Here is a 26,627-nt window from a genome sequence, read left to right as displayed (position 1 = left end):
AGATCCCTGCCACTTCTATCTATAGAACATAAGTACTAAGACAGCACATAAACTTCTTGCAATTCAGGGTCACCACTTGCTTCTCTAGTAGAAGAATTATTCTGGACAATGCCTAAGCCCCACTGCCTGTCCTCCAGGGTAAAAAAATTTCTGAAACTTTGCTACCTAGTGGTGTATTAAAATGAATACATGAAACACATTGCAATTGTATATAGTTGTTTATTTAAGTATTGTATAATACTATATAACTATTATATAAAAGATTAAGTCAAGTGTTCCAATATATCTCATCTTTATGTTAAGGCAAAATATGAGCAATCATTTAGTTCATTAATGTTAATTAATAATTAATAGCATATTAAAATAATGTTATGCTGTAGACTACCTAGATTTTTTACTATTCCATGAACATAATTTTTGTTTTTCCAAGGTTCTGTTTTTGTTCTTGTCATTCCAGTGTTTTGATGTCACAGAGATTTTCACAAAAGGCAAATGAAATTATAATTATACCAACCCTCATCCCCATTTAACTATGTGGTAATTGTGTTCTTCTGCAGGAAACTGAAATTTAGTAAACATATATAATAAGGATCTGATTATGGTAATAATCATTATTTTTTAAAGAATTTATTAAGTGCCAGCATTTCTAGGTCCTTTCTGTACAGTTTCTCATGTCATCTTTATAATACCCTTAAAATGTAGGTTCTGTTTATATCCCATTTCACAGGTGAGGAAACTGAAGCACACAAATAACTTTATCTTGCTCAAGGTCATATAAGAAGTAAGTGTAACATTTGAAGTAATATTCAAGTAATTTGGTTCTGGGGCCTGTGTACTTAACTACTTCATTATATTGCCTCTTCAATATGTTAGGCTATCTGGCATCTCACAAATGCTGGAGGTATCTTCAAGATATCAGTTTTGCTATATCCTCAGTGAATATTTCTCATAGTCCTACCCCATTCACACTGCTAGAGAGATGAAAAACAGCTCCTTTGAGGCAAACAGGCACTGTTTCTATGGACTGAAATCCTTCGTATGTTGAATAAGTCTTGTAAAAACACTGAATAAAATTTCATACATGTTAGATAATACATATGTATTTTGTTTTATTTTATGTATCTTGCCTGCAGGGAACGAGACATTACTCTTTTTGTTTTGCTTTCTTTATATATAAAATATTATGTGGTCATAAACTTACAAAAAGTTTAAGGAAAACAAATATCACCATCCTTCAACCCAGAGATCACAGATTCTCTGATTCCATATATTGTTTTACATAAATCAGAGATGTAGAAAGATACATGTCACTTACAGATGACAAAAACATGCTGGTAAATATATTTTTAAAAGTTCACTCTGATATAAAATGAGAAATACGCTAATATACTGAGAAAACATTTTCCATCAGTAATGTTAGTAAAATGAGGTATGTTTCAAGATTAGTGAAATTTTGCAGTAGAAGGATTATTTTAAATTGGTGAAAGTGTAAATTAGTACAATAAATGTTATTTATAGGAGTTCCTCCTATAAAAATTACTAGAAGGGCACCTGGGTGGCACAGTCAGTTAAGCATCGAACTCTTGATTTCAGCTTAGGTGGAAACCCACATCAGGCGCCACACTGAGTGCAGAATCTACTTGAGATTCTCTCTCTCTCTCTGCCCCTCCCGCTCCTACTCTCTCTCTGAAATAAATAAATAATTCTTTAAAAATAAATAAATAGGGCGCCTGGGTAGCTCAGTTGGTTAAGCGACTGCCTTCGGCTCAGGTCATGATCCTGGAGTCCCGGGATCGAGTCCCGCATTGGGCTCCCTGCTCGGCGGGGAGTCTGCTTCGTCCTCTGACCCTATCCCCTCTCATGTGTTCTCTCTCTCTCATTCTCTCTCTCTCAAGTAAATAAATAAAAAAATCTTAAAAAAAATAAAAAATAAATAAAATAAAATAAAAATAAATAAATAAAAATTACTAGAGAGGTATGCAACGATACATGCACTAAGATGCTTATTTCAGTATTATTTTAAACAATTAGCAAACATTCAGAAACATCTTAAGTATCTTAAATGTCTAACAAGAGGAATGGTTAAATAAAATCTAGCAGATGTATACAGTGAAATATAATGTAGCCATTATCATTTATTTTATTTTTTATGTCTGAGGACATGATAAGATCTTCTCAAAACAAATTCTGAACCGGGATTCTTAAAATGTGTGCTTTTCCATAGACTCCCTGCTCCCTCGGCAAATAGATACTTGAGGGTTCAATGCAGGTTTTTAGGTATGTCTCAACTTACAGGTAGGACATACACCATAGGTAAGCCTCAGATACACATTTCCCTGCCCACCATTCCCACTCCTAACAGTTGTAATTGAATTAAGCAAATGTTTTTAATGAACATACGGAACCTACAGAAATTTAGTTCACTTGAAAGGAATACAATACACTACATAAAAACCAATTCAAAATCAATTATATCACTAAGATTTGTTGTGAAAATAGAGAACTTTCATGCCTACAGTATTACAGTGTTCAAATTATAGGGTTTTTTTAATTTTAATAATCTAAGGTTTTTAAAAATTTTTATTGTTATGTTAATCACCATACATTACATCATTAGTTTTAGATGTAGTGCTCCATGATTCATTGTTTGTGCATAACACCCAGTGCTCCATGCAGAATGTGCCCTCTTTAATACCCATTACCAGGCTAACCCATCCTCCCATCCCCCTCCCATCTAGAACCCTCAGTTTGTTTTTCAGAGTCCATCGTCTCTCATGGTTCATCTCCCCCTCTGATGTCCCCCCCTTCATTCTTCCCCTCCTGCTATCTTCTTCTTTTTTTTTCTTAACATATATTGCATTATTTGTTTCAGAGGTACAGATCTGAGATCCAACAGTCTTGCAAAATTCACAGCGCTTACCAGAGCACATACCCTTCAAAGTGTGTATCACCCAGTCACCCCATTCCTCCCACCCCACCCCCCACTCCAGCAACCCTCAATCAAATTATAGGTTTTTAATATAACTTTTAAAGTTACAAATACACTATTTATTAAAATCTGCTATAGAAGAAAAAAACATAAAACTTTGCGCGCGCACACACACACACACACACACACACACACACCCCAAGCCAGTCTTGTAAAATTACTAAGTAAAACTTTCATACTGTTCTGAGTACTTACTGGTTAGTGTGTCATTATTGGACATATTTATATACAGGACTGTTGTATTGACATCAATCCTTTTTAATGATAGCAGTTTCAATGGAAGTCTTTTTAAATACTATGAATTAAATGCTACAACTTCCCTGGTTTTGAGCATGTACCATAGAGAACCATGATGGAGAGGAGGCAGCCTGATCAGGTAGAAAGTGCTTTGGAGAAGGAATGAAGGAGGAGAAGCTGGACTAGGAGTGTCCTCTCTTGAGTAGGTTGTTGAAACCCTTTGAGTGTCCATTCCCTCATCAGGCAAATGGTGGTTACTGATATCTATTCAGTCTAGGTGACATGATGGCAGTGATGACCAAATGTGACAATGATGTGAAAACATTTTGTTCAACTACACTTATCAGGTGTTATTAATCACTGAGCTAGAGCAGAAGCCTACTCTGAATCTGTTTCTTTGTTTATACACTATGGAGATGGAACAAATTAAAGGTTTTTCAAAAATTATTTTTGCAGTAGAACTCATTTTTTAAGTCACATCTCATACAACACTTTGAAATATTGAACCTATGGAACAATCGTCTCAAATCTGCCAAATCTGTCATTTAAATTTGGATTTTTCAATAAAAATTAAAGAATTCTTCATTACCTGTGTACCTGTCCCCCCGCCCCCGCCATAGTCTCTCATTGCTTCAAATAAGAAAATAAAATTACCTGCTGCTATTTTTCTTTTAAAAATATATTATGGCTAGTTAAGCTTTAAATTAATTTTCTTACTTTGTACTCAAAAGCAGAAATATTTAGTGGATCCTCAATGTGTATAATAAATAAAATTATTCTTAGAGGGTTTTATTTCTAACTATTATTCATAAGTTTATTAAATGTCTGCATTAAAATAGTAAATATTCTACATACCTTTGGTTGATTAATGACTCTCATGCTAAGAGGAGGGTCCTTTATCAAAGTCATGTGACAAACGAAAAGTATAATGAGAAACAAATGTTTTCTGACTTCCAACAATGTTCCATTCATCAAATCAGACTCACTTTTTTTATTAAGTATGAAAAAAGTATGACAAATATGGAATCCTTTCCAAACCAGCCTTCTCTACCTCCAAAATGACTTTACCATAAACCCTGAAATATTTCCTCCTTTTACAAAACCAAGCAAGCACAATTTTTATAGAAGCCAGGCCTGGGTATATGTGTGTATAAAACAGTGTAAAAGTATCCATACCTTCCTTACTAATACTCTACTTTCTATACATTTGAATTTCTCTTACTAAGTTTATTAAGAGTCATGTCACTTTGCTCAAAAGGGAAAATACTATCATTTGTGATGTGACTGGACAAATCCTTCCTTTAAGACTGTAGCAATTTGGAAAAAAAACAAAAACAAACAAACAAAAAAAACCTGTAGCAATTTGCCATGGAATGTTTAGACTTCACAACATACATTATCATTACCCATATATTTTCCCCAAGCTAATTACAATGAAATCTTCAATAAAACTTTTGAAAAATAGAAATAGATTGTCAGTCTTTTTATGTTTATAAATAATGTCTGTTAAATGCGTAAAACTACAAATAAAATACATTTTAAAACAGTAAGAAAATAAAATCACCTATAGTCCTTTACTTAGAAGTACCTTGATAAATATCTTTTCATATATTTAATGCCCATATAACCAAATGTAAAATTAAAACAGGCCCTTACTTCTCATTTAATCAATATAGCATCGATTTCTTTCATGACTTCATGATTTCAATACATGATTTCATTATGGATTTCAATAAATTTCATTATCTCAATGGTTCTCTAATTGTGTGGACATATCAACATATATTTTTTACCAATTTTATATTTATGAAACATAGAACATTTCCAAGTATTTACTGTTATAAACAATTTAGTGATTAATATCCTTGTACTCAGAGATGATATTCAAAATATATAATGGGTCCAAGCTTCAATCAATCAAAAATGATGTCAACTACAAAATACACACACACACACACACACAGATAAGATAGCCTTACATGTGCAACTGGGTCTACATTAGCCTGGATTAAACTTATACGATTTTCCATGTTTCACTTATTATTTTCTTGCAATAAATTCTTAAAAATGGAACTGTTGGGTCAAAAATACATACCATTTTTTTAAAAGATTTTATTTATTTATTTGAGAGAGAGAATGAGAGAGAGAGAGAGAGAGAGAGAGAGAGAGAGCACATGAGAGGGGGGAGGGTCAGAGGGAGAAGCAGACTCCCTGTTGAGCAGGGAGCCCGATGTGGGACTCGATCCCGGGACTCCAGGATCATGACCTGAGCCGAAGGTAGTCGCTCAACCAACTGAGCCACCCAGGCGCCCAATACAAACCATTTTAAAAAGGATTTTGAAGCATACTCCTAAAATGTCTTTCCAAGTAGCTTATTATTCATTTACACTCCCACCAGCAATAGGAAATAGGAGTACCAATTTTCTAACAGTCTTGACAACACTGAATATTTATTATAAGTTCTGTAAAGAATCTCTACTAACTAATGTTAAAAGATGATATCTAATAGATTATATCAATGACCTCAAATCTTTGCTGCTCCCTAGTTACCCATGTCCTCTACCATGTGACTTTGCAATCCCTTCTATTAAAAGATAAATATATTTCTTGCCCTTTGATTCTGAGTTTGGTCATGTCTTTTGCTTTGCTCAATGATATGTTGGCAGATACGACACAAACAGAGGCTTGGTACACAAACACTTGCCCAACTGGGCTTGCACTATTAATACTTCTTCCATTGCCGCAAGAAAGGCATGTTGAGCTAGCCCACTGATCCCAAAAAAGAGGATGAGAAATACATGGAACTCTAGTGGAGTATGAAAGACACATGGAGCAGAACTGCAGCTAAACAATCCCAGGCAAGCCTCAGCTAGATACAGGCACCAGCTACAGAGAGAAACAAAAAAGCCTAGCAAAGATCATCCCAAAGCAGGCAACCCCCAGTCAACCAAAAGATGTGCAAGTTTTGATAACAACCATTGGTTTTTTTTAGCCATTGGGTTTGGGAATTTTGTTACACAAAAATGGGCTAAATGACACAACAGCTCCTTTAATTTCAATTTATTTGGTTAATTTCTGTGTTTGTTGTTCCTTTACATTTCTTCCTTTATGGTTTCTCTGCTCATGTCACCTATCTTTTTGGTTTAGGGTAGTTACCTTTTTATTATTGATTTGTAAAGCTCTATTAATGGTATAGCTCATCTATTATATATGCTGTAACATTTTCTTAGCTTATTATTTATGTGCTGATTGTAGCATACAAAGATTTAAAATGCATGTACTTAAATCTATCTATATTTTCCTTTATTAATTTACCTTTGGTGACCTACTTGGAGAGATCTTCCTCCTACATCAAGATTTAAAAAATATTTACCTACATTCTCTTTTAATACTTATATTGCTTCTGTTTTTACAGTTAAATATTTATTATAGCTGGAATATATTGTGGTAAAAAGTTATGAGATAGGGAATCTAACAATTTTTTTAACAGACAGTTGTTCTAATATCCTTTGTTGAATAATTTATCTCTATTCCATCAATTTGAGATAACATATGAATCATGTACAAAATTTTTCCAGAATGCTTGGGTTTGTTCCTAGTTGTTCTATTTCATTGATTTATTAATACATTTCTATTCAAGTACCCCAGTGATTTATTTTTTATCAGCTTTATACAATTGTAAATCTTGGTGAGGAAGTGCACATCTATTACTCCTTTTACCACACACAAAAATAATTGTGTAGACCATTTTAGAAGTGTATTCTTCCCAGTTAATTTTAGAAGAATTTGTTGGGAGTTTTCAAAAAAGCTTCATTTAGATCTAATTAATTAATCTAATTAATGTATCTAATTAATTTAGAGAAAAATGGCTATTTTAGTCTTCTCATTTAGAAATACGACATGTATTTTAAATTACTTAAGTATTATTAAATATGTATCAACATTTTGGAGTTTTTCATCATATGGGTTCTTTTTATCTATACTCAAATTTTTTCTTAGGTGTTTTATCATTTTTGTTGCTACTATAGGATTCTTTTTCATTAGACTATGAATGGCCATTCCTTGTATAAAAAAGATACTGATCCGTAGTCAGCCATTTTATTAAACTGTTTCATTCAGTAAATTTTCAATTGATTCTCTTGAGAACTCTATAATCTTGAGGTACTCCTCTAAAATAAATAACATTATAAATATAAAGAATGCATTTTTGTTTTAAAACATGAAATGCTTTATTTTACACTGTATATAGTTCACAAAACTTTTTATGGAAATCAAAAGCCGAGATTAAATCCAGGATTTTCAGCATCTTCTTATAAATTTTCAAGATAGTCTTCATGATTTTTTATTCAGATTGACAGGATTTTCCACTTACAAAATAGTTGAAGCTTCTGGTGAAAAATTTTGCAAATCATTTTAATTCTATTTTAGATAATAAAACTTGATGGTGAATACTGAAAAGCTCTTGATCTTGAAGCCTTACTAATTTTGCCCTCTCAGTCAAGAGCTTCTCATCTATATTCCAGTTAGAACCTCCCTCTAGCTGCCAGTGGACAACTTTAAAAATTCAGATCCTCTCAACTGTCATCCCTAATATTAAAAAGAGGCCAGGGTCCAGATTGCAGGAAGAATGTAAGTAAATGCGTAAAATATCTTCTAAATAGTGTTTTTTATTTTGTTCTAATTGTTACTATAGTTTTTAAATTAAGAAATACAATAGTGTGTGTGTATATATATACTTACATATATATACAAAATATATACAAAAATTCCAAATATTATTTAATAAGATGCTAAGAATTTGTAAAAATTAAACTTTAAACTTCTACTAACTAAATTTAAATTATGAAATAGAAGAGAATGGAGAAGGCTGATTTCTACCATTTTTTGTAATGTACAGAATTAAAACTGTGTTTTCACCTTAACTATACATTGTCCATAGTAGTAACATTACAGTGAAAAATAAGTGAGTGAGATATATAAAAATCTGATCTCCCTTTAGATAATCTGTGTGTTCCTGAAAAGTTCTATGGATAAAGAATTTCTAAAATTAAACAGTATATTTCATTGATTCTAGAGCATACTTTAAAACTTTTTTAAAGTATTTGAAATTAGAATGCATCTTAAAATAAATGTTATATCATTGTTTAATTGGGAGTATCCTTATTTCTTAGTGATACATTAAATAATGGTATATCTTACAATCAATGGTATTTAAGACTAGATGTACTATCACATTTAAACATAATAGAGGAGCTCAGGAATTTATGTTATTACGTGACATTTTATAAAGGATCCTTTTTCATAAAAAATAATCTATCTCTAATTTAGACTTTTTTAAGTCAGTGGATTTTAATGTTTTCAGGGTTATCAGCTCTTTAAAAAATTGATAATTATGAACTATTTCCCCTAAGATTGTGCACACACCCAAAATCTCACAAAATTTCATTAATTTAATACAATGAGAGAGCTCCTTTCTGAACCCCTAGAGTAGTGGTTCTTTACATCACCATTGGCTATAAGCATTTTAAGACTACTGGGATGCAGAAATTGCATCATTAATGATTTGCAGGGGATTCTAATACGCAATCAGAAGTGACATTGCCTTCTAGCTAGACCAAACTCTAGTCTGTAGAATATCTGCATTAAAATCACATTGTTTCTGTAACATGCATATTCCTGCATCCCACATTATATACAATGAATCTGAATCTGTTCTGGGCATGGCCTGTGTATTAGTAATTTTTAAAAGCTCTCTCTCCTTGCTATTTAAATTGTCCTCCACAGACTAGTAGCATCAACATCACCTGGGAGCTTGTTATCAATGCAGAATCTCAGGCTTTGATTCAGAACTTCTGAATCAAAATCTGTGTTTTAATAAGATCGCCAAATGCTTCACATGCACATAAGTTTGGAGAAGCAGGGGTCTATGAGATTCCAGTGTGTAGCCAGGGTTAAGGATGACTTAACACATGACACAATGACACATCTTCCCATTCTGCAATTTAATAACAGAAATTATTGTTTCCTAATAAAGATTCACTTTGCACCCTAAGAGAGAATTTACCATAAAGAGACAAAAGGAGGAAGAGGAAGACCCAAAAAGGAGAACATCTCTCACTAAAATTTTAAATAAATATTAAAATATTAAAAGGAGATTTTGAGGTTGGAAACAACTTACTACATCCACTAAGATACTCCCTTAATTAGCTTTAATCATTAGAAATTTCTAAATATCCATGAATTACCAATATATTTACAACCGGGATCACTTATCTGTGCTTAGTTATGACTCAATTATCTTCCCCCTTTTCCACCAGTTTCTATGAATTAAAGACCTATAATGTATTGTATTATCCTTTCTCCCAACAAAAATACCACAAAATGTTCTCAGGCTTTAGGGAAAAAGCACAGAAGACATACTATACAAAGAGAGAGGTAAGAGCAGCGGTCATAATTGAGAGATTGTGTGTGTGTGTTGTTTGTTTTCTCTGTAGGCTCAAGAGTATTATTCTGTGCTAAGGATATCTAATTTTATTTTTTAAGTTTTTTTGTTTGTTTGTTCTTTGTTTTTAATCATGGAAAGCCAAACTAAACTTACAAGATTACTTTGCTAAGCACCAGCATTTTAGAGGAGTTTTGTTTTGTTTTGTTTTATATCTGGAAAGATAAACTGACCTACAACCTTTTGCACAATCTGTAACTCCCCGGAACCTGTAAGAGAACCGCAGATAAACAACCACATTTACGCACATTAACACCATAGTAAAACCATGTTAGCTACAAGGTGGAAATAACAGGCTTGGGCGAGTGCTGCTGCAATGCATTGTGATAAAAAAAAAAAAAATCCAGAAGTGTGGTACTCCAAATAAAGCCCCATGAACAGCAAACATTTAACTTGTGAGTTAGGTAGCATGTTTTCTCAGTAACGTGCTCTAGTAAGAAGCCGGACTCTGTGTCATCTTTATTGTATTCTTCCTCCTTCAGAATTTTAACAGAAGATTAACTCTCAACTGTTAACTGATACTTAATAGAATTAACCTATTAACTATGAAACTGGCCACAGCTGTATTACTCAACTTCTCCAGGTCATCCACAGATTAGTCTTTTGTTCACTATGCAAGAATGCCAATTCTGTTGTTTCTGCCATCTTTGTGAATAGTTAATAAAAACCAATGTTACCAGACTGTGTGCAGTTGACCCACTTGTAAGGATGGGATTGGGGCCTAACCAACAGAAGAGGGGATGCTAGGTAATCCCCTGGTTATTTTGTCTAGATAAAGCGGTCTGTAATTTGTACAATCTCTTGAACAGCCTGCTTCTTGGTTCTTGGCTGGAAGCTCTATCCGTTCCCCTGCCTGGGATGATCTTTCATTGATTTCACACCAGTGCTTCCTGCTGGCCAGTTGGGTCTTCCCTGATTGCTTACTCCAAAGGAGCTCCAGGTCCCTCCTTATCAGAGAACTTTGCTTTCTTTCCTTCAGAACATTCATCATCATCTGATAAATATAGTTTTAAATTTTAAATACCGTCTAGCTTTCCCCATGAGAGTGTTTGCTCCAAAAGGGCAGGGACCTTGTCCATCTTGTGACCAAGCATATGGTTCCCAGAACCAGAAGAGAGCTTGGCCCATTGAAGGCTTTCAATGATTAGTCACTGAATAAAAGAATGAGCCATGATAGCCACAGGAATCAACTATTAGGAGTATCTTATAATCTGAGATGCCAAATATTAATCTATGATGAGAAAGCTGTGGTCAGGTAGAATAACTTATTTCAAATGAAAACCTGTGCATTTATAAAATCTACTGTGTTAGATCTACTTAGATTGGAACAAGTTTATTCATCTTGTATTACTCTTTTTCATCTATTCCTTACAGAAAGAAATGCCTCAACCTCAGTTATTAAAACTTAACTCTGTGGTTCTTGGGGGACCTGGATGGCTCAGTCATTGAGCGTCTGCCTTCAGCTCGGGTCATGATCTCAGGGTCCTGGGATCGAGCCTCTCATCAGGCTCCCTGCTCCTCAGGAAGCCTGCTTCTCCTTCTCCCACTCCCCCTGCTTGTGTTCCCCTCTTGCTGTGTCTCTCTCTGTCAAATAAATAAATAAAATCTTTAAAAAAAAACTTGACTCTGTGTTTCTTATGCCTCAGGTCAACCCAGGGAAGAATATATCAATTAAAAATGCAGAAGATGTTTTGTTAATGGTTTCCTTTGTTGTGAAAAGCTTTTTATTTTGACACAGTCCCGATAGTTTATTTTTGCTTTTGTTTCCCTTGCTTGAGACTATCTAGAAAAAAGTTGCTACAGTCAATGTCAAAGAAGTTACTACCTATGTTCTCTTCTGGGAGTTTTATAGTTTCAGGCCTCACATTTAAGTCTTTAATCCCTTTTGAGTTTATTTTTGTGTATGGTTTAAGAAAGTGGCCCAGTTTCATTCTTTTGCATGTAGCTGTCCAGTTTTGCCAGCACTATTCATTTAAAAGATTGTTTTTCCCCATTTTATATTCTCATCAACTTTGTCTCAGAATAATTGATCATATAAATGTGGGTTTATTCCTGGATTTCATTCTGCTCCATTGATCTAAATGTCTATACTGTTTTGATTACTATAGCTTTATAGTATATCTTGAAATCTGGAATTGAGATACCTCTAGTTTTGTTCTTTCTCAAGATCACATTAGCTACTCAGGGTCTTTTGTGGTTCTATACAAATTTCAGTATTGTTTGTTCTGGTTCTTGAAAAATGCTGTTGATGTTTTGATAAGGATTGCTTTGTATCTGTAGATCACTTTGAGTGGTATGGATATTTTAACAATACCATTTCTTAAAATCTATGAGTATGGAATGTCCATTTCTTTGTGTCATCTTCAGTTTCTTTCATCAATGTTTCATAGTTTCAGTCTTTCACCTCTTTGGTTAAATTTATTCCTAGATATTTTATTCTTTTTGGTGCAATTGTAAATGGAACTATTTTCTTAATTTGTCTTTCTGCTACTTCATTAGTGTATAGTAATGCTACTGATTTTCTAGATATTAATTTTGTATGCTGCAACTTGACTGAATTCATTTATTCTAACAGTTTTTTGGTGGGATCTTATAGGATTTTTTTTTTTTAGTATGGTATCATGTCATCTGCCAATAGTGACAGCTTAACTTCTTTTTTACCAATATGGATGCCTCTTATTTCTTTTTCTTGTCTAATTGCTGTGGCTAGATTTCTAGTACTGCACTGAATAAAAGCAGTGAAAGTAGACAACTTTGTGTTTTCCTGACCTTAGAGGAAAAGCTCTATTTTTCACCATTGCATATGATGTTAGCTATAAATAGACATTTTTCCAAAGAAGACACACAGTCAACAGGTACATGAAAAGGTGCTTAACATCACTAATAATCAGGGTAATGCAAATCAAAATCACAATGAGATATCATCTCACACCTGTAGGGATGGTTATTATCAAATAGGCAAGAGATAAGTGTTGGCAAGAATGTGAAGGAAAGGGAATCCTTTGCACTGTTGGTGGGAATGTAAATTGGCATAGCCACTATGGAAAAACAGCCTCACGGCTCCTCAAAAAATTAAAAATAGAACTACCATATTACCCAGCAATCCCACTTGTCTGTACATAACCAAAGTAAATGTCACTATCTCAAAGAGATATTTGTACCTGCATGTTTACTGATGCCTTAATCACAATAGTCAAGACACAAAAAAACTTGAGTCTGTCAATGGATGAAAGAATAAAGAAAATGCTGGGACCCCTAGGTGGCTCAGTCGTTAAGCATCTGCCTTCGGCTCAGGTCATGATCCCAGGGTCCTGGGATCGAGTACCACATCAGGCTCCTTGCTCAGTGAAGAGCCTGCTTCTCCCTCTCCCTCTGCTGCTCCCCCTGCTTGTGCTCTCTCTCTCTCTCTGACAAATAAATAAATAAATAATCTTTAAAAAAAAAGAATAAAGAAAATGCCATATAATATATATATGCACATATATATATTATATGCCAAATATACATATATACTTATATGAAATTCAGCTGTATATTAAAAAAGAGGAAACTTGCCATTTGCAACAACATGGATGAATCTTGAGGTCATTGTGCTAAGTGAAATAAATCACAGAGAAAGACAAATACTGTATGGTATCATTTATATGTGGATCTAAAACACTGAACTCAGAGAAACAAAAAAATGCAAGAGATGTTCCTATTTTTGCAAAATATTCACTGATTTCCAAACAAATTTTCAAATGAAATTTTAAAAAGCATTCTCGTATTTTGGGTGCTTACTTCATTGCCTTATAACCCTCTATAAATGTATCTATTTCCAAATTTAAGTGATATTTATTTGATTCCAAATCAAATGTATTCACTGCACAACCTTGCAATCTAGATCTATACTTGTCAATTGTTAAGAACTTCTATGGGAGCATTTCATGCTACAGAAGTGTGAAAAGTAGCTTCCCCAGAGAGAAATGAACCTTTTTAAGACAATTTAATTACCTTCCCTGCTCAGTCTAGGCACCAGAACCTGCATGTAATATTTGGTGCAGTCCATATGACCCAGTTATCCACAAATATCAGTACCTGAAAATGTTCCATACCTTGCTAATTTGCAAATAAAAACAACAAAATCTGTTGCAAGATGCTGAATCTGCACTCTAAAATTTTCTCTACCCAGCCATACTCCCAAAACTCTGAGGAATAGGCTGTAGATAATGATGGGTTTCCAGATGCTCTTCACAAAATATTTGATGATGACCTTTGGTGAGTTTGAAAAGACAGTCTACACAGTGATTAAGAATGCAGAGTCTGGAATCAGACATCTGGGTCTGAATTGAGCCCTGCCAACAGTTTTCTGTCACCCTGCAGTTTGCTACAGGATTATGAGTTATTTGGTGCTTCTGAACATCAGGTCTCTAAATGAGGGAAGTAACAGTACCTACCTCAAAGTATTGTGAGAATCACACATACCAAGGCATATAAACTCCTTAGCACAATATCAGGTACATACTCAGAAAGAAAGAAATGATAACTGCTTTGTGGCCAATATTTTCCCAATTTGTAGTTTATCTTTTTAAATATATTGATTATATTGGTAATATACTGAAATTTTCATTTTGTGCCTTCAAATCTATACACGTACTTCCCAATTTCTCAATCATAGTGGCCTCCAGATAACTATTAGTACCAGCTGAGGGCTTAGTACCGATGTCATTTGAGTCCTTTCTGTGCATCCTATCTCTTGTTATTCTTGTTCCACTCTAATGTACTGTCTCAGGATCTTTGTGCTCTTTCTCTCCATTTTAGTCTTTGATGGCTCACTTCTGAATCATTAGGTGGTGAGTCTGCATTAGCTGATTACTGTGGAAGGTTCTGAGTCCTGCTTATATGCTCTGCACCCAGTAGTCTCACTCAGTCTCTCTCCATGATCAGTCTGTCCTCTCACAGTGGACAGACCCCTCTGCTTTAGTCCCTGCATGAACCTGACTTTCCACATGAGTGTGGAAATGGAAAGAGAGATTAGTAGAATGACACTTCTTTTAGTTAGAAAGAGACGTTTCCTGGTTGAAGCTAGAGCTGAAAACAGATTCTCCCTGCCCCCACTGCCCACAAAAGTGAATGTCATAACATTTCCTGTATGACCTATTTAAGTATCTATCTATCCCACAATAACTTAGGATATTGCCATTGATCTGCTACTTGCTTAATGTCATGTGATCTATGTGATCACAGATTTGATTACAAATATGCATGGGCTTATTAGTAGCTTTTACAACTACTGATGATATATATGGCCAAGAGGCAGGAATTTTGTTTCTTATTTGCAGGAGTTTGTAAAAAGACCAAGAATTCTCAGTTTCATAGTATGAACTGCTATTTTAGTGAGAAAACATAAACAAGACAAACAAAATCAGTTACAATTTCTATTTGGATAAATTTAATAATAATAACTTTATAGCACAAGTTAATGTCAGTCATGGGTAGAAAAGTATTATTGTACAAAAATTTTACATATACAAAGTAGTACATGTAAGAAAATTTAAATAACCTGGATTTCCTCTTCCCCCTCTCTTAGATCATGCCCCCATGTGGCCACTGTCAATACTTTTAATTATAAGTCTGAATTACCAAGCTACAAATTTGGGATTTTCTTTATTTTCTTGATCACTGTTTTAAATCTTTTTGGTGGTAGAAACATAATATTAACCAATACATGATATTCTTAGTTCATTCTAATTTTTTCCTTAGTAAAATTAGAATTTCCCTACCTATCTTCTTTTTTATTTTTCAGGATTATAGTTTCATGCAGAAGCTTATGTAAGAGCAAGGCATCTGGAAGGATGTGGGATGTGGTAGGTGTCTGGCCCTCAGTCACCCTGCCCCAGGACAGGTCTGACAGATGCTGCATGCTTTTCACATAGCCACCACAGAAAGCTGCTGCCAGGAGTCAATCCTGAGCTGCCCCCATCCAAAAGGAAGAAAATACTTAGAATATTTTTTTCCCTAAAAGAGTATCTCAGTTACCATACCTGAAAAAGAATGAGGGTGCAGACTAGGATAAAGTGAAGTGAGCCAGATTCCATTCCAAGGAGGACAAGTGAAGAACCAGGAAGAATGAGACAAGGAAGGGTAAAAGGCCAAGATAAAGAGGTGTTATTGAGATTAATACTATGAACCATGGCTCTTCAGAGGAAAAAACAGCCCCCAATAAACAGGACTGGGCTGGAACTATCAGTTAGACTTTGGTTTTCTAAGAGCTGGCCTGACACTCACAGCTAGGTCTCAGTGTTCTCATGTTGGGCAAGAATAATTTCACAGACCATCAACATTAAACAAGGTCACCCTGATTGTAATGGACAAAAAAATCACTTTATAATTATATCTGAAAACAGATAAAAAACATGAACATTGCCCAAGCCATTAAAAACAACCAAGTATCTCCCTAACCTTGCTATATGAGTGACTGCTACTTCTTTACTAGTTACAGATATAACCTCACTTTATTCCTCCCACCTTACAGGTAAGATTTAAGATATCCAATCATAGAATTATCCTTGCTTCCTGACCGCATCCAATCCTGAACAAAGCACCATTGTCTTGAACTCTCCCCCAAAATACCTAACACAGTTAAAATTTTGTAAGTCCTTTCTAATTGCCTCTTACGTAGATGTCTCACAGTTCCCCACGTGGTACATTCTGTCTGCAACAAGCATTAGACCCAATTTGTTCAACAGCAGATGTGTTCTTGCTGGTCTTTGGTTGTAGGGTATTGAGACACTCCTCTTCTGCTGGTACCTCTTGATGAGTTTACAGAATGTATCACAGACTTGTTCATTAGAAGAAGAGAGGCAGAAGGAGCTGTGCATGGACTCAGATCAAGCAAGTTCCTGCCAGCTTCCTTGGTGATGGGGGAGCCATCAGGCAGAAAGTGAAGTGAGCCAAATTTCAATCCCAGCTATCTCTCAAATCAAAGGCATGAGTCTCCTCTGCAATTCTCTAATCAGTGCCTGCCATAGCATTCTGGTCTTCCATAGGTACTTTAAGCAACGTGGGATTCCCTTGAACACAAGAACCAAGAAGTTGAGCTGCTTGCACTGCAGCCTGGGCCAACTGGATCTCTTCTCTTGCTCAGGCCTTACTCAATGTTAGCAACTTTTTAGGTCATCCAGTTAATAAAATGGGCAGTACTCCAATAAGTGGAATAAATTACTGCCAAAATTTAAGTAGGCCTACTAAACATGGAAGAGTTTAACCACTCATTGTTTGTGAAGCTATCTATCTTTTCATGCCCAAGACTCTTGGATTCCAAAAAATTCACTGAGGTGTCAGACCCCTGTGTTTTCAGAAGTATATGTATAAAAAAAAGAAGAAGAAGAAGAAGATGATGACGATAAAGAAGAAGTACATGTATGCATGCTAAGGCACTTAGCATAATGTCTTATCAACTGATATCATCAATGTAATGAATGGCCAATGCAACAGGAACTAATTTTTTCAGGAACTAATTCTTTTGGGATATTCTATATTTTGACATTAAAAAAAAAGAACATTTATAAGATCCCAACATGAAGATCATAAATGGAATAGTTGCTGTAAATGGAGTAACTAGTTGATTAATATGCCATCATTCTCCAAGATAGCCATCGTTCATTCTGGTCAAACTACAGAATTAAATGGGAATGTGAGAAGAATTGCTATATTCATTCATGATGGTACTAGTCTCTGTGATTGTTTTTTATTTTCCATTTTGAGAAGAGGAACTTAACAAATTTTGTGTGGGACATGTACACTAAAAATTACAAACATCCTTGGGAAAAATTAAATGATATTCATAAATGGATAAAATACACACATTTATTAATCCCAAAATTCAAATTGTTTAAATGTCAATTCTACTCAAATTGATCCATAGATTCAATGCAATCCCAATTAAAATTATAACGGGCTTTTTTGGTATAAATTTTCAAGCTGAATCTAAAACTTAGGTAGAAATGCAAAGGCTCTAGAATAGCCAGAAAAAAAATTAAAGGACTTAAGCTACGGTAATTAAGAAAATGTGGTATAAGCATAAGAATAGATACTTAGATCAATGAAACAAAACAGCATCCAGAAAGAATATCCACATATATATAGTCAATTGAGTTTCAACAATAATGTCAAAATAATTCAATAGAAGCAAAAGATAATTTCAACAAACAATGCTAGAACAACTAGTATTCATATGGAGGGGGAAAAAAGCAGTTTTAATCATTTCTTCTTTTACAAAATTAACTAAAAATAGATCACAGATGTTAATGCTAAAACTCCAAAACCCCTAATTATTAAGGAAATGAAAATTAAAAACACAGTGAGATATCACCTCACACCTATTAGAATGGTTATTGCCAAAAGACAAGAGATAACAAGTGTTGGAGAGGATGTGGAGAAAAGAGAATCCTCATAAACTGTCGATGGGAAGGTGAACTGGTAGAGCCAATATGGGAAACAACATGGTGATTCCTCAAAAACTTAAGAATAGATCTATCATATGATCCAGTTATTCCACTTCTAGGTATCTACACAAAGAATAAGAAAACACTAATTTGAAAAGATATATGCACCCCTATGTTCATTGTAGCATTATTTATAATAGCCAAGATATTGAAACAACCTACTTGTTCACCAATAGATAAATGGATAAAGAGGATATTAAACACACACACACACACACACACAGAATGGAAAACTACTCAGCCATAAAGAAGAATGAAATCTTGCCATTTGTGACAACATGGGTGGACCTTGAGGGTATTAAGCTAAGTGAATTAAGTCAGAGAAAGACAAATACCATATGATTTCACTCAGATGTGGAATCTAAATAAACAAAACAAATGGACAAATGAAACAATACAAAATCTTATAAACAGAAAGAGCACATAGATGCTTATCGGAGGGGAAGGGAGTTGGAGGGTGAGCAAAATGGATGAAGGAGATCAATTATCTGGTAACAGATGGTAACTAGACTTTGGTGGCGATCACTTTGTAACACTAACAGATGTTGAATTATAATGTACATCTGGAAGTTATATAATATTATATATTAATTTTACCCCAGTTTTAAAAAAAACACAACTTCTAAAATGGATAATTTTTTAAAAAACTGGCACGGCAAGTGAATGTTTTTTACACTAATGGTTGAACTGTAAAATGTAGTCTCCTAAAAAATAAATATAATGAAATAGCAAATATGAATATATTCTCTATGAGAATAGTAAAATACAATTATTCATATTACATTAGAAGTAGCAAATTAATTTTTCATTCTTGAAATTCAGAAACAGAAAAAGAAAAGATTCAAACATATTTTTGATCATAGTGATCACTACTAGAATTAGTCATAAGGTATACAGATGGCTTCCAATTCAGTAGGCAATATAAAAGCAAAGAAAATGTGGTCCATTTAGCAACAGCAGTGCACATGAATGCACATAAACCAATATTCCCTAAAACTTAGAATACAAAAGTCCCGGCATAAAGAAATAAAGCCTCAGAAAGTATAAAACAAAATGACGAGAGAAAGACTCAGTACATTTGTTATAACAATAAATTGAAATTGCCTGACATTCAACCCAAAAAAAGGCAAATACTCTAGAATCATCTGTAGAGCAGCATTCAAAAACTATTATCCTTGGAAAAAATATGCCTAAATAAATCTATTAGAAATATTACAAATGAAAAGATGACAGCAACTAATTTTGGCAAAAACAAATAAGTAAAAATGCAATATTGATTTCAGGTAATATAAATTTTATGTAAAATACATCAGATTAAAGGAAGAATGTCAATATTTATAAAGAGGCTTAAGATTTTTATTTATTTATTTATTTGACAGAGAGAGACAGCGAGAGAGGGAACACAAGCAGGGGGAGTGGGAGAGGGAGAAGAGGGCTTCCTGCGGAGCAGGGAGCCCGATGTGGGGCTTGATCCCAGGACCCCGGGATCATGACCTGAGCCGAAGGTAGACGCTTAACGACTAAGCCACCCAGGCGCTCCTATAAAAAGGTTTAATCAAGAAAAATATAACAGTTATGAACCTTCCAACTGAAAAATTTCCTTTAATATTTCTTGTTGTACAGGTCTACCAGCAACAGATTTTCTCAGCTGTGTGTGTGTGTGTGTGTGTGTGTGTGTGTGTGTGTGTGTGAGAGAGAGAGAGAGAGAGAGAGAGAATATTTCATTTGCCTCCTTTTTGAAACAAATTTTCAATATTATAAAATTCAAAGTTTTTCCTTTCAGAACTTTAAAGTTACCTTTAAAAAAATAAAAATAAAGCTATCTTTTAGTTTACAAGGTTTCTGACAAGAAATCTGTGATAATTCTTCTCTTTGTCACTGTACATAATGAGTCCTTTTTCCTCTGGTTTCCTTTTACATTCAAATTTGGAAGTATATTTAGCCCTTTTCTGTTGAATATTTTTCTGCTCTCCCACCCACCTTCATCAAGGACTCTAATTACGTGTATGTTAGACTGCCTGGTTTTAATCCCACAGCTCACTGATGCTCTGCTCATTTGTCTCAGTCTTTTCTTCCTCTCTGTGCTTTTCATTTTGGATAGTCTCTAGGGCTGAGAGTTTGCTGATCTTTTCTATGCTGTCTAATCAGCTGTTGACCCCAATCAACTGTATTTTCCATTATGCATATTGCACTTTCCAGCTCCAGAAGTTCCATTTGGGCTATTTCTCTCTTCATCATGTTCATGTTTTCCTGTACCTTCTTTAAAATGTGGAACACATATATAATTATTGTTTTAACATCCTCATTTGCTAGTTTCATCATCTTTTTAATTTCCTAGAACTATTTTCTAGATCCACTTCTATTTTCACATGATTATAATCAAATTTTCTGCTTCTTTGCATGGTTGATTAGTTTTGTGTTTGATGCCATGCATTGTGAATTTTATGTTGTTCTTTTCTGGGTTTTGCTGTATTCCTTTAAACAACGTAGGATTTTGTTCTGGCATGCAGTTAAGTTACTTGGAATAAGGTAAATCATTTTGAAGCTTAAAGTTTTTAAGTTTCATTGGGGTATGTCAAGAGCAGCCTTTAGCATAGAGCCAATTTATGCCCACAAGTAAGCTGAAACTCTTCTGAGCATCCTATCCAATGCCTTTTGTATGACAAATTATTTCCACTTGGATGGTGGAAACATAAACTTTTACCAGCCAGTTTGAACTCTAAGAATTGTTCTGCCTAGTCTCTTTGTAATGTGTTCCCCACCCTGATTTCAGACTGTTTCCTCTCATGCATTATGGAGATCAATATTCAGGCAAAGACTTGTGAGAGTCTCTGCATGTCACTAGAGCTCTATCTCTGTATTGCTCCCTCCTCACTGGTACACTGTCCTGCAAATTCTAGCTAAGTTGGCCTTTGTGCATTAAACCTCTTTCTCCTCGTCTTAGCCAGCCCCCTAGTCTCTGACTGCAGCCTCCATAAGCTAAACAGTAAACTGACGCAATTACAGACCTTACTTTGTTTCTTTTCTTTTGGATATCACAGTCCCATGTTATCTTTGTCCAGTGTCTAAAAACAATTGTTTTATAAATATATTGCCTGGTTTTCTATTTCTTCAAGTGACAAGTCCTTATTACTCCATCTTGGATGGAAGTAGAAAAAACAAATAAACAGTTTTAACAATGTGTTCAAAAACATATATTTGCATTAATTTTATTTCAATGGTGAAATGCAGGAATAGTAACAGGCCCAGTATGTGAAGGCCTGGGATGAGAAATATATTGAGAAACAAGAGAACATGTTATACTTGGTAAATCATCCTTCAAAAATGTCCCAGTGTTTAGCAAAAACATACAGGGTGTGCTGAATCTAATTTAGTTGTTTAAGGGAATGAGGATATTTCAAAGTATTTTTTTCCCTTTGGTCAAATAACAGTTCCCCAAACTCTGAATGCCTACTTCTTAGAGAAATTTCTTTTTGAATCAAGAATAGCAACTAATTCCGAGAGATTTAAAATGAGATATCCTGCCTGATTAATTGTTCTCCTCCTAGAAGGAGAAAGACATTTCTAGGAAGTCACTTTTGTTCCATCTTCCTCATGGAATCAATTAACTGTTCCACCATGACAAAATGAAAGTCATTAACATAATATTGCTATGTCCTGTCTAGTTTCCAGTGTTCCTCTCATATCAAAATTGCTTTCTAAAAGCAATGCATAAGTTCTGCCTCTTTCAACTAGACTAGCAATTTCACACTTGTGAATTACCCAAATTTAGACCCCCAGAGACTCGTAAGTGACTACATGTTCCCAAAGAGTCATTAAATTCGCCAGCATTTGCTCAGAGTAACTCATCTTTCTTGCCAAGCCCTTGATGATTAATTCACTCTGCTGATCCATCTCTATATTTGTTCAAAGATAAAAATTGCTTTGAGAGGTGCTTAGCCCTGTTAGCCTGTTTGCCAAAACTGTGCCACAACTGAGGCTGTAGCAATAACCACTGTGGGACGGCACTTACCCTCATGGCTGTATTGTTGCTTTTTAGTATGGTTGTAAATGTGCCATAGTACTTCATTTTTCCCACAAAAGTCCCACATGCACAAGGTCGCCAATACCATTTGTTCCTCTCCAACTGCCATCAATAGACAAGTATAAACAAAAGAAATCTTGCCTCTCGAAAATAAAAACTAGATGTGAACATGTGAACAGAAAATACTGTATGAGTTACGAGAAAAAACCCAGCAGCATGGAAATCTTAAATCATAATTTTTTTCAAAAGTAATTGAGTACTATAATTCTAATAACATTGTATAAGTAAATAGCATTTGAATGTACTTCAACAAATGATGGACATTACTAACAAAGAAGTAGCCATCAATAAACTACCTCGTTTTAAAAAATGAGTTAAATACAACCACCATCACTCTTCAAACTCACAAGCTTTCCTGTAATTGTATGTAAACTATCACATTGATTATCACATTATTCCTTCAAATTAAGTGCCTATGTAAACGTCAACCAAAGTGAAATATTCTAAATCATGAATTAGCAATAATCCTACTATAAGAGTTTGAAAATCCTTGAAGATGTTGCTTTTTGAATATACAAGAAGGAAATTACATAAAAAGACAAGTTATTACCCCATCTTTCTAATTACGATAGAGAAATTAGAGTTCAACCTCCAGACTTATCTTTGATCATCTGAATGTACTTGAAATAATTTAAATAGTTATGAAATGACTTATTTACCGATGTTGTATAAAGCAATAGCTCTCCCTCTCATCACAGTGATAAACCCAATAGAAGGCTCATATGCAAATATGTTTGCACTGTTGGGCCATTTTTATTGACCCACTGTAAAGAAACTGGATTCCAAAATCAGATAGTACTTGGATTGCTTTACTGACACATTTACTTACTATGTTGAGAATGATGCTTGGTGTGTAATTAAAGCTCACTAAATATACATAAAATGAGGAAAGGAATGTACTGGGCAATTAACATTACCATCCCTTTCCCATAAAATAGAGATAATATTAAGTAATTCTCAGAGTAAATATGATAGATTATATTACAAATAATGCTTGAAGAGAATTCAATACAATGTCCGACATTGTTAGTACTCAAAAAATGGCTTCTAAAAACCCACTTATTGTTCCACAAATAACTAGCACCTACTAAATCCCATAGTTAATGGCTTTCTTTTCTCACCATTCTTTTTACCAAATCCCCCTCACTCTAAGCAGACAGATTTGGTTCAGACTTCACATAGAAAACAGAGGCCATTTAATAGGAGGTAAGAGGCCCCATATGGTTGACTTGCCACCAGATGGCTATTTGGTCTCCTAAAATAATAATGCTCTATCAAGAGCTCAGCATTGGTCTTGGTTACTGACAAATTGGACATGCAGAGGCAGCGGTAATACATAGGCCTTGACATGGAGTCCTATCGGGTCCATGTATACCCTCCATCTCGGCCGTCACGACCACTCTGTTCACATTCCGGAGTGTTCATATCCCTATCCCATCAGTTCTGGGGTGACTGATCATAGAGACTGGATAATGCCAAATGCTAAGTCATTTTGTCTGCTTGGTTATTTATTTAGTGCCTCTTCCATGGCATATGCCTTCTGGTAGGCATTAACATCTGAGAAAATGTCTTCACTCCTTGTGAGGGACCACTTCCCTTAGCCTTTGTATTCCTCCCTCTAATGTCTGTCATTTCCATTTCACTCAGGTGATTGCTTTATTTGGTTTCTAAGACCCACCGGAACAGTAAGTTTGTTCCATTGCCTGGGGTCCTTGCCAGAGTGTTAAATCCTACACCCCAGGAAAGCAACCCCAGGTCAAAAAGGTTTTCTTATACAGTCTTACTTCCGGGCCCACTTGGTTAAGGCTCATCAAACTCCAATCACAAGTGTACTCCTCTGGCTCCTGCCAGTACATGTTAAATAATTCTCAACACTCCTTTGGTGTGCTATTTCTTTCTTCTCTTATCAGGCTTGGCATAACCCTAGTGGGGTTGTGTTTGGGATTTAGGTTACCAGCTTCACAACTAGATGAGTGGGGAATTCCTGAAGGGGATACTTGTCTTGGAGGGGAGAGGCTTCTGCAGCATCTTCCAACAAGAAAAATAAATAGTCCTTGCTAGGGAGAAGGGGGCAACATCTACAAATTCTGAGGCCTTGGGGGACTTGTAGAGCCAAAAATCCCCAGGGACATTCTCCCAGATGCCTTCACCCATGTGCTGGGGTCCCAGGACCTACTTTGGCTGAGCATTTACACATCTCTGCAGCTCTGTGACTTTGACTACAAAATCCTGTGTCTGCTCCTTGGCTGGAGTATGTTCCTCCACCATAGAAGATAAGGGCTTATTTGTAAGCTGCCAGAAAGTCCCTCTGGTGTTTTCAGTTAGCTCTTAACTATTTGTTAACCATCCTTCAGTTTCCCATTATCCCTTGTAGAACATCAGTAGAACTTAGAAATAATCAGCCCTCTGGCTGTCTTGTTCCCCAAATCATAAGTGGAACCTTAAGTAATTGGGCCTCCAACTGTACCAGGACCCACATTCTTCTGAGGATAAGGTTCTCCTCACCGTTTGGGCGAAGACCAAGCCAGTCCCCAAATCCTATCTTAGTGCCTGTTTTCTCAGACCCCTCCCAGCTTCCCTGTGCCAATTTATGTCTCCCGAGAAGCAGGTGCCAAGATGAGATCAGACATGCAGGTATTAATTGGGGTTGATGTATGTGGGATAAAGGAGAATGGAGCAGGATTAGGTAGGGAGAGGCTTCAGACTGGGATACTAAACTGACACTTGTAAAGGAAGAGAGGGAAGGAAGGATTGGATAAGAAATCCCCCTACCACAGCTCAGTTGTGAGAAAGTTTTGACCAGGTCAACAGGGATGGGCGTTCCCAACAAAGGCTGCTCATTTGAACTATGGCAGGAATGGGCCCTAAAACTGCTGCTATGCTCAGTCATTGGCTGGGAGCAACCCAGGGGAAGTGTGGTCTAAGCCTCACACAGAAGCAGCAACTGGAGGCAATCCCTAGAACTGGCTCTCTCAAAGGATAACTGATCAGTGCCGGTCCGTGGCCACCACTCTTGGTGTGTTTGAACACATTGAGAGATGAGAGGAGATGTGCATATTGAGAAATGAGAAGAGATCTGGAATTTGGGAATAAATTAATGATGAGTGCATAGACAGCTAAACTCGACAAAAGGCAATTAGTAGACAAAATGAAAAGTTGTACAAGAAAGAAATGTCACAATTCACTATGGTTCAGTGGTGAGTGATTTTTTTTTTTTTAAGATTTTATTTATTTATTTGACAGAGAAAGAGACAGCGCAAGAGGGAACACAAGCAGGGGGAGTGGGAGAGGGAGAAGCAGGCTTCCCACTGAACAGGGAGCCCGACGTGGGGCTCGATCCCAGGACCCTGAGATCATGACCCGAGCCGAAGGCAGACGCCCAACGACTGAGCCACCCAGGTGCCCCTGAGTGATTCTTAAATGATCATAACAAGCATAGAATTTAACTAAGTAAAATGTACCAAAATGATTTTTATCAAAAACTACACTGTAAGGAGGGCAAAAGTGTGAACGGCAAAATGGGGAGCGGAAGAGACCAGAATTAATATCTTCCATATAGGAAGTCACGGGACAATTTTTAGGAATAAAGAATCAAGAAATAACAGTGTAAGCAGTTTATTTAAAATTATTAGAGTGAATGATAGAAGTAACAACTAAAATAATTGAAAATGTTGTCTCTAGGGAGCCGGAATCTGTGATAGAAAGAGGGTTAGCAGAGGACTACTGTTTTGTTTTGTTTTTTAAGCCTATGGTATTATTTGATTTTTTAAACTGTCAATATTGAACTTTGATTAAAATATTAAAATTAAATTGTAAAAGGCAGATAAAGACTGTCCCATAGTTAATTGTAAATTCTAATGAATGATTTATGCAATTTTCAGATATTATGCTGTAGAAAAGTATACCAAAACTTATACTTAACTCATACTAAAGGGATACACTTTTACTCTCATTTCATATTTCACTAGAAGTGTTTTAGCACGCAAAGTTAAAAAGATCATCTACTGTGTTGTTAAGAGATTTTAAAAGGAATGTTTTTAAGCCAGTCAGTGGGGAATTTTATGGGGTTTTTAGCTCGTTTTCTGATAATATACACTTGGCTTAAGATCCGCATGTGTCAGCTGTTATCAGCTGCCTGTGTGCGTCACTGAGTTTGCTTTGTGGTATTATCTGTAGCCAAAGGAAACACAGAGGAAATCATCACAGCAGCTCCACACATTTTAATCAGTTGAAAAAAAAAATCTGTTCCCCCACTGGTATTTTCACACATACCTTCAACAGCAAAGCCTATTATATTATAGCAATACAAAAATGCAAAACAAAAGATTG

This window comes from Mirounga leonina, unplaced genomic scaffold (genome assembly GCF_011800145.1).
Source record: "Mirounga leonina isolate KUSES-001 unplaced genomic scaffold, KU_Mleo_1.0 Mir_53, whole genome shotgun sequence".
Classification (NCBI taxonomy): domain Eukaryota; kingdom Metazoa; phylum Chordata; class Mammalia; order Carnivora; family Phocidae; genus Mirounga; species Mirounga leonina.
This window is presented reverse-complemented; position numbering follows the sequence as displayed.